General features: G+C 46.8%; 1 long non-coding RNA gene and 1 pseudogene across 1 annotated transcript; one reads left to right on the top strand and one right to left on the bottom strand.

Annotated features, from left to right (window-relative positions):
• The first annotated feature begins 2,369 nt into the window (after window positions 1-2,369).
• Window positions 2,370-3,170, top strand: LOC101753389. Its single transcript, XR_215066.3, has 2 exons — window positions 2,370-2,594; window positions 2,757-3,170. It is a non-coding gene; the product is annotated as an uncharacterized LOC101753389 (long non-coding RNA).
• Window positions 3,171-3,402: 232 nt separating this feature from the next.
• Window positions 3,403-15,349, bottom strand: LOC101762579 (annotated as a pseudogene).
• Window positions 15,350-15,410: the final 61 nt, after the last annotated feature.

Below are 15,410 nucleotides of genomic sequence, written 5' to 3'. Positions count from 1 at the left end.
CTCCCCTTCCCTTTAGGATCCGGCTGTAGTTGTTGAGAGACGAAAAGAGGGAGTCTTCGCCTCAACCCTAGTATGGAGTTAGGATGTTGGTGATAGGGACCCTATCGAGGCAGGTGGTACCCGATGTGATGAGAGATTTGGATGATGGATATGGAGTTTTATTCTTTATGCTTGTTGCTGCATAGGAAACCCAAGCCATTCCTTGACTATATTTTTTATCACTAGCTCTAGGCCATTTAAAGCTTGCATATGGATGGTGACGTGAACTTGTCCCAATCCTTGGGGACAGCTCATGAGTTTGCAGGTTACGAGTCCGAATTCGACAACAACCACGACGGTTGGTATGACTGACGGTTGCGGTGCTACGCTCAAGAATGCCTGTGGAGATGATCGTGATGATGGGAATGCTTCCAGAAGCTAGCTACCGTTGCGTTGGTTTTATTCATGTCGTTTAGCCCAAGGGGCATGTGCCAGATCATACTCTCACTTTTTGAAATGTAATAAATAAAAATTGTACTGTTGTTGTGTTATGGATGTGATATTATGCTGAAATGAGTTCTATATGTGATAGCTTCTGATCCAGGGACTATCACAAGAATACAGGGAGTCGGATTCTCCTCAAAGAAATCTGGTTCGTTTCACGAAGTATAGTGGCCCAATAGCCTGTCCAGGCAAAAGCCATATTCATTGAGCATGGCCTATTTTGGCAATCCAACACCAACCAAAAGCCGATGGGTCAAGGTCGGTGAACAAATTCCTGCCTGAACCAGTTATTGCCCACCATACTTCTATTATGAAAATATGGCTCCAACAGGTGTTTGAAAAATATTTGAAGATTATTTTATGATGTGCAACCAGAGTTTGTAAACTCAAAGTTCTTCTATTCTCTGGTATTGGAGGAGCAGAGGTGTTATATCCATTGTCGGTCCATCTGCATCGTATTACGTGATAAATAGACATAGAGCTTCATATTAGATAAAGAACTTGATCAATATTAGGTAGGGGAAAGATAGAGTAAATGTGTTTATAATATTTAGTCCTCACTATAAAAAAACTCTCAATTCTCCTCATTCTAAAAGATCAACAAGTACTCCATTTGTAAGATAAAACTCATTCTAAAAAACTCTCCACTCTCCTCACTCTAAAACACTCTCCATTCTCCTCATTCTAAAAGATCAATAAGCACTTCATTTGTAACATAAAAGTCACTCTAAAAAATTCTCCATTCCCCTCACTCTAAAAAACTCTCCATTCTCCTCATTTCTAAACGATCAATAAGTACTCCATTTGTAATGTTAAACTAACTCATTCAAAAAAACCTAGAATACTATGACCAAAGGAGGGAGAATGAAGTTGCCAACTGGTCTAGTGAACAAGCTGGTCGAGTGAAGAAAAACGAAGCCCGAGCAAATGGTTGAGCTTGCTCGGGGAGGAAGGAAGCAGCTCATTTATACAGGAAATGGTTGACATTAGTACCGGCTAGTAGATTCAACCGGTACTAAATGTTTACAATTAGTATCGGTTCAAGCTACCGGCCAATCCTAAATGGCATTCAGCTGGTACTAAATGGCTTCCTGGGGAATCTAGCTGTCGGCCACACGGTCCACGTGCCAGCATTTAATACTGGCTGAGGCTCCAAACTGGTACAATAGGGGCTCCTGTGGTACTGTGCGTGATGATATTGACGCTCACTATTGACACACTTTTAGTGCTATTTAACTAGTGTTTTCATGCATATTCTTATACTACCCTGCCACTTGGTACCTGAAATAACCTTATTTTCGTATATGCAAGACATTTTGGAGGATATTCTGTTTTCACATAAAATTGGACTAAATATGAATTTTTTGGATAAAGCCATGAACGAGAAGTGGACCAAAGAAAGATGAAGACCAGGAGGCACAAAAAGGGCCCAAGCCAATCAGCCTGGTGCCTCTCAAGCCGATTGGTGTGAGGCCTTCTGAATTAGTATAGAATCATTTTACGAGTGCACAACGTTGATACAAAAGTTTCGACATGTTTTAAGAAAAATGGACTATACATTGTTAACAAATGGTTAATTACTTATAATGTTTCATAAGACTCAACTCAAACTCTCCAACTTGTGAACTAACTTGCAAAAAAATCATCCTATATATATCTCAATATAATTTGTACATATATAGAGTACATATATATATATATTCTTTTGTAGGAGTTTCAATAATTTTGAACAGATTCACTTGGTTTAAAAAATTAAAAGGAAAATAAAAAGTTTAGAAGGATTTCTGCCAGCACATAATTGTTGCCGGCCAGCGCAACTGGTGCAAATGTGGTACGGAAACAAAAATTCGCATCTGTGACTGCGCCAGCGAAACACACTGCCTTCTCCTTTTTATCCGGTTGCTTTCCCTCTCTCCTATCCTCACATCTCTTTCATCTCTCTCTCCCTCCCCCTTATCCCTTTCATTCCTCCCGTGGCGGCGGCCGGTACAGGCGCTCGTGCTCGAGCGACTCCCTTTCATTCCTCCTGTGGCGGTAGCTGGTACGGGCGCGCGGGCTCGAGCGACTGCGAGTGGCGGCCGGTGCGAGCGCGTGGGCTGGAGGGACACCTGGTACGAGCGCCGCCGTCTTTCTGATTCTTCAACCCCATCCCCCCACCCGCCAAGAGAAAGCGCCTCAATTCCTAGCGATTGCTCCAACTTCCTGTTTGTCGTGCTGTACTGGTGCTGTAATCGTTTTTTTTCCTTCCCCTCTTTGTGTGAAATATTTGACAGGAGAGGATGCGCGGAGGTGGCGACGGGGCGGCTGCCCCGGAGCGACCCCGCAGCAGGAGTTCTAGGTGGAGATTTCGGAGTCCGTCTCGTGACTCTGCAGCTTCGACGCTGGTGCACGACGACGAGCATTGGACAGCCGGTAGAGGGGCGGTTGCCGGCGCCGATCGAGCAGAGCTTGCTGTGCGCGGCTGCTTTTTTTCCTAAAAATATCTTTGGTGGTGGGCGGCATAAGCACCCACCATCACAAAAATCATATGTGCCAGCGCAAATAGCCATTTTTGCTGGCTCAAGATTGCTGGCGGGTGCGGTTCCCACCAGTATAAACCTCTTCTAGCCGCCAGCATAAAATTTTTCTGGCGCAGTGTGATGCAGCTGAATTTTACTGCAAATTCCCCGTTTTCATTTTGCATGCTATTTTCATCTGCATGTTAAGCAAGAACAGTTCGAAGTAATTACCTAGTCGAATCGTACGAAATGTATCGAATTAACTAAAAGGGGAGTAAAAACCAAGTCATGATTTGCCAATGAAATTCATTAATGGCACTAGAAACAAGAGCACAAGCTTCTCTGGATTTTCATTTCGTGATTTGATTCTCCATTTCAAGTGGCCTGCTGTCTCATCACATCTGCTCAAAGTCTCAAACTACTAATGCGCGGTTTCGTGGTTACTGGACTGGGCCCGTTGCATGAAGTTGATGGGAGTGGTGTACTTTGAGGGTGTTTGGTTCCATGGAGTAAAGTCTAGTTCGTACCACATCGAATATTCGGATGCTAATTACGAGGACTAACTATGAGCTAATTATAAAACTAATTACACAGATGGAGGCTAATTCACAATACGAATCTATTAAGCCTAATTAATCAATCATTAGCAAATGATTACTGTAACATCACATTGTCAAATAATGGGCTAATTAGGCTTTATAGATTCGTCTCGCAAATTAGTCTTCATCTATGTAATTGGTTTTGTAATTAGTCTATGTTTAATACTTCTAATTAGTATCTAAATATTCGATGTGATAGGAATTTTAGGACCTCCTAAATAACCAAACACCCGCTTTGCCGGCCCATTGTAGAACGCCTGGGTGATGAGAAAAGCTGTCCACTGGGAGAAGCGCACGCGATCCTTGAAGACATGTTGATCGCCGTCGGTGCAGAGCGTGTTGGGAAAGCACCCCGCCTCCGTGCTCAGCCACCCGCTGCCGCAGCACGCGCCGACAATGTTGGTGTTCCCCGATGCCCGCGGGTCAGCCAAGGTGTCCCGCGTGAAGCCGAGGAGGTCGGCAAGGGAGTAGACGACACCCGGCAGCATCGGGGCGAGGCCAGCGAGCCGGGACCGGAGGGCGTCGTTGAAGCCGCCGCCGAGCTGGTTGAGGCTGTCCCAGCACTCGCCCGTCGGGCTGAGCACCCACGCCCCGGCACGCAGCCTTGCAGGCCAACGTTGATGAGGGCGAACTTCCTTGCGCCCATCGAGTACAGCTCCTGCATGCGTAATTAAGCCAATATTCCATCAAAAGGGGATAATGCTACCGGAGTGATGAAGAAAACCAGAGAAAGAAGAAGGCACCTTGACCATTATTGGAGGGTGCAAATTGCAAAATATGGGTATGGGCTAAAGGGGAAATATGCCTAGTGTTCTCGAGATAGAGTGGCATGGATGACATGGTTCTTTTTGAGAAAATTAAAACATAATCGTGCATGACTAAGCCACTGTACTTTACCGGTACGGTGGAAGAGTAGTTGGAGACGAGGTTGACATAGAGCATGTCCTTCGATCAGCAAGGGAGTGATTGGTTGGCCACACGCAGGACGAGCCTGGCTCCCTGGATGCAAGGCTGGGTTGATTGGTTGCCTAGCCTAGCAAGCGGGCCTAGCCCACTACATGCAAGGAGGCACCCCGAGCCTGGCTCCCCACTGTTAGATGTATATGTGCTGTATGTGCTGTGCGTGTACATGGATCCTGGCTGTGCGCTAGGTCCAGGCCGAATTCCTGCCGTGCCCTAGATGGATTAGAATGGGCAGTCTTATCCCTTGGTCGGTTGTGTTTCTATAAATCTCACCAAGGGCTGCCTATATATTTGTACATGTTGTATACCTTAATCAATCTATTATTCCACACAATCTCTATTGCTTTCATGGTATCACGAGTCCAGGTTATTCCCAATTCCTTACCTTCCGCATCCTAGCATGCTGCCGTCGCCGCTCCAGCACGCCTCCGCTAGCGCAGCTCCCAGCATGCCTCTGCAGGCGCTGCTCTCAGCGCGCCTGCCTGCGGTGCTGCTCCCACGCCAACTCTCTATCGCCGCTTTTCTCCATGGCTGGCACTCTGCCGCCCGAGTCCTCCACCGCCGCGGCTGACACCGCTGCTGCCGAGGCCGCCAAGCGCGCGGCTGATGCTAGTGCCGCCGCTGCCGCTTAGTGCCGCGCCGTCGCCGCCGCTCAGCACCGTGCCGCCCGCGCCGCCGCCCTCGCCCGCACCATCACGGCTGAGGCTGAGGCCGCTGCTGCCATGCCGGAGCATGATGCCCGCCTTTGTGAGGCCTTAGCGCGCGCCACCTAGGAGCGCAAGGGCGCCCCGACTGACTCCGATGAGGAGGACGCAGCCGTCCTCAACCTGCATGACCTCTCCAACCTCTCCGATCAGGCGCCCAACGCTCACTAGGCCATGATGCTCCTCGAGGTCGCCGCCGTCCTCAACCTGCATGCCCAAGCCGTCGCCGTGCAGTACATTCGGTGCCTCATCCCCGTCATCCTCGACACCGCTGCCGACAACTACTCATGGTGGCGTGAGTAGTTTCTCCCCACTCTCGGCAAGTACTCGCTGCAGGATCACGTTCTCCGTGACATTCCCGCCTTGGCTTCTCCTGATTGGGGCCGGATGGACTGCTTCATCCAGTCTTGGCTCTACGACAGCATTGCCAACAACCTCGTCGACGTCATCATGGATCGCGACGAGTGTGGCGCTACCGCCCGCGCCACCTGGCTCACCATTGAGGCGCATTTTCTTGGTAATCGGGAGATACGGGCCCTCTACCTCGACGCCAAGTTTCGAAACTTCATCCAGGGTGACTTGTCCATTACGGACTACTGCCGCCACTTCAAGAGCATGGCGGACACCCGCGGTGATCTCGGCGAGCAAGTCTCCGACCGCACCCTCGTCCTCAACATCATCCGCGGGCTCAACGAGAAGTTCGCCGCCGTTGACCGCGACATCCGGCTCTCTCGTCCTCTTCGCTCCTTCCTGGAGGCCCGCGATGATCTGCTTCTCGAGGAGCTCACGATGGCGCCTCCTTCCTCGACTCTGTCCACGACGCTGCTCACCGACATTAACACTAGCTCCTCCTCTCACCGCTCTGCGCCTCCCCACCAGTCTGCTAGGCGTTCCGGCTTCGGGAACGGCAAGGGGGGCCCTCCTCCAAGCAGAAGCGGGATAGGGGCAGTGGCAACAGCAGCAAGGCCCCTACTGCTAGCACCCAGGTCCGTGTCGTCGGCACCACCCAGAAGTCCGGCAGTCCCTGACCCTCCTTCTGGAACCCTTGGTCTGGTACAATTTAGATGTACCCGAGCCCTCGGCAGTGGGTTGCCGTTCCTTCACGTCCAGCCGCGCCCCCACTGGTGTTTTAGCAGCAGAGTCTCCTTGCCCAGCAGCACACGTTGTACGCTCAGCAGCAGTAGGCGCAGCTCCAGAGCCTTTAGGCCCCCCTTATGGGGCAGCAGACGCCCTACCTAGGGCAGCAGGCGCCACAGGTGCCCTCGGGGTTCTACAATCCCATGACAGGCCTGCCCTCCTCCTGGGATCAGCAGTCCGTCATCTTGACGTTCAGCACCATGACCCTCAACCAGCCGCAGATGAACGACTGGTATCTTGATTCAGGTGCCACCTCACACATGACTTCAGACGCTGGTACTCTTTCACATTTTTCTCATCCGCGATATCTCTTTGCTTCATCAATTGTTGTCGGTGATGGTTCCTTGCTTCCTGTCATGGCTATTGGCGTAGCTCATTTTCCAGGTTCCTTGTCCCTTAACAATGTTCTAGTTTCACCTAAACTTATTAAGAACCTTATTTCTTTTCGCTAGTTTACTTCTGATAACAATTATTCTATTGAATTTGATCCTGTTGGCTGCTCTGTGAAGGATCTGGCGTCTTGGAGGCTGATCGTCAGGTGCAATAGCTCTGGGCCACTCTATCCCCTGCGGTTTCCTGCTGCCCACACTCTCGCTATTGTCTCCACCTCCTCTGTGTGGCATTGCCGTCTTGGACATCCCAGCCATGAAGTTTTGTCCAAAGTCGCTTCGGTTATTTCTTTTTGTAATAAGGACATTCATACCATCTGTCATGCGTGTCAGTTAGGGTGGCACACTCGCCTCCCTTTTCAGTCATCTGCTTCTAGAGCGTCTAGTAATTTTGATCTTATTCACTACGATTTGTGGACGTCTCCTATTCCTAGTGTGTCTGGTTATAAATACTATTTGCTCATTGTTGATGACTGTTCTCATTATTTGTGGACGTTCCCTTTATGTCTCAAATCTGACACTTTTGTGACTCTGGCTAACTTTTTCTCTTTTGTGCGTACTCAGTTTGGTGCCACTGTGAAGGCTGTTCAGTGTGACAACGGCCGCGAGTTCAATAACTCCAGCACACGCACCTTCTTCCTCACGCACGGGGTTCATCTTCGCATGTCCTACCCTTATACATCTCCCCAGAATGGCCGGGCCGAGCGCACAACTTAGAGCGTCAACAATGTTGTCCGCTCCCTTCTTTTTTAGGCTAGTATGCCTCCCTCTTATTGGGTTGAGTCTCTGCACACTGCCACACATTTACTGAATATTCTACCCACAAAAACCCTTAGCTCCTCCACGCCGCACATGGGTCTATTTTGCATCTCACCGTGTTATGACCATCTCTGGGGTTTTGGTTGCACTTGCTATCCGAATCTTTCCGCTACTGCGCCACACAAATTCGCTCCTCGCTCCACCCTGTGCATTTTTCTTGACTATTCTGCTCATCATAAGGAATATCGTTGCCTTGATCTCTTGTCCAACCGGGTCATCATCTCTTGCCATGTCATGTTTCATGAGACTACCTTTCCCTTTTCTCAGCAGCAACCGCCCCTAGCTAACGAGGAATTTGATTTTTTGTTGGAGACTTCTGATGTTGTGCTGCCCCCTATTGGCTCGGCACCATCTCTGTTGCCTACAGGACTTCCAGCGCACCTTCGGCTTCTGCTTTTGGCGGCTCGGCTACACCCGCAATCCTCGCACAGCCATGTGCAGCTGCGCCTCCCGGCGCCCCCGCACTGCCACGTGCGCCCCCCGACGCCTCAGGTGTTCCCGCACAGCCACGTGCGGTTCTTGCAGCGTCTGCTGTGGCTTCTCCCGCACATCCTCTTGCGGCGGCTTCTTCGTTGCGGTAGCTTGCCACATCGCCAGAACCTGCTAGGGCCACGCCATCGTTGATGGCTCCGACCGCAACCGGTGCGGCCCTGATCGCGACCGCAACACTCCCAACTGCTCCGACCATGACCGCGCCATGCGCAGGTGCGGCCCTGACCAGTCCAATCGGTTGAGCGAGCGCCCCGACCATACCGGCGAGCGCTCCGCTCGGTTGGGCGAATGCCCCGACCGCACCGACAAGCTCTCCGATCGGTCAGACGAGCACCCCGACCGCACCGGCAAGCGCTTTGACTGGTCAGGCATGCGCCCACGGTTCTCCCCCCGCGCAGCCTCCTGCTCCGGCCGTTCTTCCTCGCGCTGCAGTTCCCGTGCGTCCCGTCGCCAATCAACACCCTGTGACGACACGCTGAAGCTGGGATTTCATCTGCCAACACCTTTTCATTCCTCCCAGCTGTCCCTAGTGCCTCGCACTTACCGGGGCGCTCTCACTGATCCCAATGGGTGCCGGACCATGCAGGAGGAGTTCGACGCGCTGCTGGCCAATCACACATGGGATCTTGTACCACGTCCTTCTCGGGCCAATGTTGTTACTGGAAAGTGGGTTTTCAAGCACAAGTTTCATGCCGACAGTTCTCTGGAGCACTACAAAGCGTGATGGGTGCTTCGCAGGTTCACTTAGTGACCCACGATTAATTTTTCTGAGACTTTCAGTTCTCGTCAAGCCAACCACCATCCGTACAATGCTATCCCTGGCTCTCTCTTGTCATTAGCCGATTCATCAGTTGTATGTGAAGAATGCTTTTCTTCACGGGACGCTTTCAGAGACAGCCTACTGTGCTCAGCCTACTAGTTTTGAGGATTCCACCCGTCCTGATCATTTTTGTCGGCTGAATCGCTCTTTGTATGGACTTAAGCAGGCTCCTCGTGCTTGGTACAATCGCTTTGCCTCTCACCTGCTACAACTTGGCTTTGTGGAAGCCAAGACCAACACTTTCTTGTTTGTGTACCACCGCGGCGATGACATGGTCTATCTTCTCCTTTATGTGGATGATATAGTCCTCACGCATCTTCGACACCTCTTCTTCATCGCACTATTGATGCCTTACAGCGGGAGTTTTCGATGAAGGATCTTGGTGAACTTCATCATTTTCTGGGTATGCATGTTCAGCGGTCTGGTGATGGTCTTCTTCTATCTCAGCACTAGTTTATGTTGGAGATTCTGGAGCATGCTGGTATGACTGATTGCAAGCCTTGTTCCACACCGGTTGATACAAATCTGAAGCTGTCTGCTACTGACGGTGCCCCGCTTGTCAATAGGACTGATTTTCAGAGCCTTGCTGGTGCTCTACAGTATCTCACCTTCACTCGCCCCAACATTGCTTATGCGGTTCAGCAGGTTTGTCTACACATGCATGATCCTCGTGAGCCACATCTTGCCGCTTTGAAGCGCATTCTGTGGTATATTCATGGCACTCTTCACTTGGGTTTGCATCTCCAGCCCTCTACTCAGTCGGATTTGCTGGTTTACTCCGACGCTGATTGGGCTGGTTGCCCAGACACCCGGAAGTACTTCCGGGTATGCAGTATTTTTGGGCGATAACTTGGTCTCCTAGTCTTCAAAGCGATAGACTGCAGTCTCTCGCTTGAGTGCTGAGGCTGAGTATCAAGCGGTTGCCAATGCCGTTGCCGAGGCCTCCTGGTTGCGTCAACTTCTAGTTGAGCTGCATGTTCCTCCGCATCGCACCGCCTTGATTTATTGTGATAACATCAGCACTGTCTACATGTCTTTGAACCCCGTTCAGCATCAACGCACAAAACACGTGGAGATTGATCTACACTTTATTCGTGAGCGCGTTGCTACTGGTGATGTCCGTGTTCTTCATGTTCCGAGGAGCTCTCAGTACGCCGACATTTTCAAAGGCCTGCCTTCTTTAGTGTTCACGGAGTTCAGGTCCAGTCCGAACGTTTAAGTTGCCGACGATCAGACTGCGGGGGCGTGTTAGAAGATGTGTATGTGCTGTGCGTGTACATGGGCCCTGGCTGTGTGCCAGGTCCAGGCCGGCTCTCTGCCGTGCCCTAGATGGATTAGGATGGGCAGTCTTATCCCTTGGTCGGTTGTGTTTCTATAAACCCCACCAAGGGCTGTCTATATGTCTGTACATGTTGTATACCCTAATCAATCTATTATTCCACGCAATCTCTATTACTTTCACCCAGATACGCTCGAACCCTCATTTCTGCGGAGGCAGGAGCTAGCGGTGCGACAGCGAGCTCGCGGGCGAGCGCGCGGGCGACGAAAATGGATGCGCGCATGCACGTGGGAAGAATTCCGGTTACCGCCCCATTTTCGCGCCATCCACTTGGATGGTCTAGAATTATTCTCTCTGGATTTTCTCTATCATTTGGATGCTTCAATATCAATACCATAGAATAATCCTAGATATCATGGCTTAGTCACTTAAATACCATAGCTTGGATACTCGAATACCATGATTTGAAAGTCAAGAATATCATCATTTGAACCTTGCCATGATTTGGTTTGCATTCTTGGGACCTAGAAAACCTACAAGGTACATGCTAGACAAAGCATTAGTCCTAATGGCTATGTTGTCACTCAATCACCAAAATCACAAACTATGGCTTAAGGAGGCCATGTTCGCTACAATTGACCCCCTCCCTCTCACTTCTCTGACCGAATCTTGTGATTGTGATTGAATGATTTTGCGGTGCTCTGGATGCTACTTATGTGAAGAAAGTGATATTGTTGTTTTCCTCTGATTCTTGCGATGCTCTGGATGGAACTTACCTAAGCATATTGTCCATGCTAATGATGTAAATAATGTGAAATATGAGCATACTTGTCCCATGCTAATGATGTTTTCATGTTAAATTTGAGCACACTTGTCCATGCTAATGATGTTTTATGTGAAATCTGAGCATACTTATCCCATGCTAATGATGCTTTTATGTTAAATCTGAGCACACTTGTCCATGCTAATGATGTTTTATATTAAATTTGAGCATACTTATCCATGCTAATGATGTTTTTTTGGTTAAATTTGAGTATACTTGTCCATGTTGTTACCTATCAGTTATGCTCATTCCTATCTAACCACTTAGGATTCATTTTTTAGATAGCTTTGGAAGACCAGAGAGGCATGCTTGTTGTTCATGCTGCTGCTATCATTGCTACTATGTATGCATTCCTATTAAGTAGGCTTAGACTGCGGCAATGCTCACCCCCTCAAATAACTTATGCCCCAATGAGTGCAATGGATAAGGAAGGGTAAAAGAACTTGGATAAAATTTATAACTGCAATGATGTTGAGTGTGTAAATATGCTTCGCACGAGGAGAGCCCCTTTTCTCCACCTATGCAATGTGCTTAGGGAAAGAAATTTACTTAGAGACAACATATATAGCAGCGTAGAAGAACAAGTTGCAATGTTTCTTCACGTTGTTGGGCATAACCAGCGGTTTAGAGTTATACACCAATCTTGGAGGAGGTCAGTTGAGACAATGAGTAGATATTTTAAAGAAGTGTTATATGCTATTGGGGAATTTAGGCATGAACTTATTAAGGCTCCTTCAACTAAGACACCATTTAAGATTAGAAACTGCTCAAGATGGTATCCATATTTTAAGGTAATTGCTAAGTCGTTGTGGTAACAATAACTGTTGCATACTTGGGTGCATGTCATGTAACCTATTTTATTGGGTTCAATGTGTTGGGGTAATAGATGGAACTCATATCTATGCTAGAGTGCCAGCCAAGATACAAGCAACATTTAGGGGTAGGAAACACTGCACAACTCAAAATGTGCTAGTGGACTTTGATTTAAAATTCACATATGTCTTGGCTGGTTGGGAGGGGTCAGCACATGACACTGCTATTCTCGCTGATGCACTATAGCAGGATTATGGGTCAAGTGTCCCATAAGGTAATTAACATAGCATGGGTAGATAAATAAAGTCACAAACTGCATAACTATAGGACTAATGCACTTGTATACTTTTTCTAGGAAAATTCTACCTAGTAGACGCTGGATATGCATGCCGAGGCACTAGATATCATCTTAATGAGTTTGGTGGTAGAAACTATCCAACCAATCCAAGAAAGTTGTTCAATTTGAGGCATTCAAGCGTGTAACAATTGGGAGGGTATTTGGGACTTTAAAAAATTGATTCCGCATATTGACAACAAACCATTTCATCCATTCAAGACACAAGTCAAGTTGGTCCTTGCATGTTGTATTTTATACAATTGGATACTTGGGTATGGTATTGATGAGGTTATTCCTCTTGAGCCCACTTAGGAGCCCAACACTGGTTATGGGCATGGGGTTGCTATGGATGACAATGCAGCATGGGCTACTATTAGAGATGAATAGGCTAATCAAATGTGGGCCAATAGGGGTAATGCTCATATCTAGATGCATGTAGTAGGTTATTGCACTTTGTATTCTAGATAATGTATGCTCCTAAGCTTATGCATTGGATAAGTAATTACCTAGTTGAATTGTACAAAACGTATCAAATTAGTTAAAAGGGAAGTAACAACTAAGTTATGAGAAAATTCCCTATTTGACAATAGAAAAATGGAGGCTTTCTTATTTGACATTGAAAAAGTTTAGCATCCTTATTTGATGCTGGGTAGAACTTTGATTGTTTATTAGACATTTCCATCCAATATGTCATTTAACTATAGTAATATGTGGATTCTCTCCCATCTTTTCTCGACCAAAATGACATTCAAATCATTTTCAAAATTCATAAAACTACTTTGCAGTAATACATATGTACCATTTAAAAAATTAAAACTAAAATTCACCAAAATAGGGTACTTTTGAAGATTATCCCAATTTTTCGGGAACACCATTACTTTCCAAAATTGTGGAAAATTCCTAATGTACCTATCATGGGGTGAAGTAATTTAAAAATTATTTTGTATCATAAGTTACTACTCCCTCGGTTCCAGAATATAGCTACTTATAGAGTTTTTCAAACAGATTAAGGATGTAGAATAAAAGTCCATATTACCCTTCATTAGTTTTCATGTGCTAATTAATAGGATAATTATATCTTTCCAATTTAGTTAGTTGCAGGCTTGCATGCCATAATTGTTTTGCATTCATGGAGGGTATTTTAGACCTCTCATGCCAAATAACCCACTTGAGAACTCAAAAATAGCTATATTATGGGACAAAATTTGAATGCTAGAAGTAGCTATATTTTAGGATGGAGGTAGTAAGAAATTTTGAAGTTATTTTATAAAATCATTTTTGTGGAAGAACTTTAAAATTATATTTTTCTTAATGAACTTACAAAGTTCTCTTTGTAACTTATAACATAAACTAATTTTTGAAATTACTTCATCCCACAATAGGAATATTAGGTATTTTTCTACAATTTTTGAAAAGTATTTGTGTGCCCTAAAAATCAGAATTCTTCAATGTAACCTATTTTGGTGATTTTAGTTTTAAGATTTCAAATGCTACAAAAAGTTTCATGAATTTTGAAGGTGATATAATGATCATTTTGGTATGGGCTAAAGGTGATACAAAAAGTTTCATGAATTGCAAAATATGGGTATGGGCTAAAGGGGGAAAATGCCGAGTATTCTCTAGATAGAGTGGCATGGATGACATGGTTCTTTTTGAGAAAATTATAGCATAATCGTGCATGACTAGGCTACTGCACTGTACCGTTACGGTGCAAGAGTAGTTGGAGACGAGGTTGATGTAAGAGCGTGGCGACATCCCTCCTTCGGTCAGTATCTGACTTATTCTGCGCCCGCTCTGCTGCAGCCGCGGGGTCAAACATGTCATTGTTGCCGATGGCGACGACGAGGATGGCCCTAGAGAGCAGGGCATTCGCCGCACGGGGGCCTATCGCGGTGACCATCTTAGCCTTGGTGGTGCCGAAGTACTGCACCTGCTTCGACAACGGGATTGTGTTTCCGGCATTCTGCGTATGCGTGTAACACCATAATTTCTCTGACCACCAAATTCAAATGTATATGCGTGCACGTGTGTATGTGTATGTTAATCATTCCCTCTGTTTTAAAACATCAACTAAATAACTTGATCGAAAAATCATATATTAAAAAACAGTTAAAACTGATGGGTTTGTTAGTTAAAGTGCAGGAAGTTTCTTTATAAGTTTGATATCACCAAGTTGAAGTACTTACAGTGGAGTCAAGGATCCCAGCTCCTCCGGAAGCATAGCTGATACCATTGGCGAGAGTGGTGTGAACCAAAGGGCCGGAGGAGTTTGGTGCCAGCGACAGATAGGCAGGAGGACTACACGCGAAACCAATGTTCTTTGCTGCAGCACACACAAGCGCATCATATTTTTTTGATAAAGGAAATTTTATTAAATTTTAAGGGTATTACATTGAGTTGATACCATATCTTGAAATACTCCCGACCTCTGCATAGCGGGATGCACACAGCCTAGAAACAAGAAAGAAAACCCAAACACTCCAATGGCAATCAATCGGTAGACTAGACCGCCACCCATGTGCCAGGGTAAAAAACTCCTTGACCACCTGCGCCAAACGTAGCGATGCCGCAGCAACCAAATCCTGTGTGGCCGGCTTGTGTAATATAGCCCATGTACGGAGCCAGTGTATAATCGAGTAGATAACCTAGAGTGGAAAAGTGTTATGTTTATTCCTAAAGATAATATCATTTCTACATAGCCATAACGACTAGCAAGTAGCAGGTGCTCCTAGCACAATTAGCGGTTTTAGTTCCTTTTCAATACCCCACAGCCAACTCCCAAACATATTGGGTACACTACAAGGTTGAGACAAACCTAATGCCGCACGAATCATGGACCATACCACCTGAGCAAGGTGATTAATTGTTTCATCTTTGTGGCAGAAGCAACAACTTTTGCTTCCTTACCGATTGTGCGTTGCTAAGTTATCTTTTGTTATTATCACTTCTCTTTGCAAGTACCACATAAAGATCTTAATTACACAAGCGCAGCATGGACGGATGGAATTTAGCATTGCGATTCATGTACAGTATTATATACTATATATATGAATACGAATTTTTTTTCCTTACCGACATAGTCGGTGATGTTGTAGCCGTTGCTGAACCTTCCGGTGGAGATGAAGGCTGGGAAGTCGATGCCGTTGTATCGCCTGTTGGCCCTGCCGACGGCCGCCCCCGCATGTAGTTGCATGTGGTTGCCGACTGATATAAACCCGCTAGGGTTGAATCCCGATCTTTCGATTAGACAAGGT

The sequence above is a fragment of the Setaria italica genome, chromosome IV, assembly GCF_000263155.2.
Source record: "Setaria italica strain Yugu1 chromosome IV, Setaria_italica_v2.0, whole genome shotgun sequence".
NCBI lineage: Eukaryota > Viridiplantae > Streptophyta > Magnoliopsida > Poales > Poaceae > Setaria > Setaria italica.
Note: the sequence above shows the minus strand (reverse complement) of the source record. Positions and strands in the feature narration are given on the sequence as shown.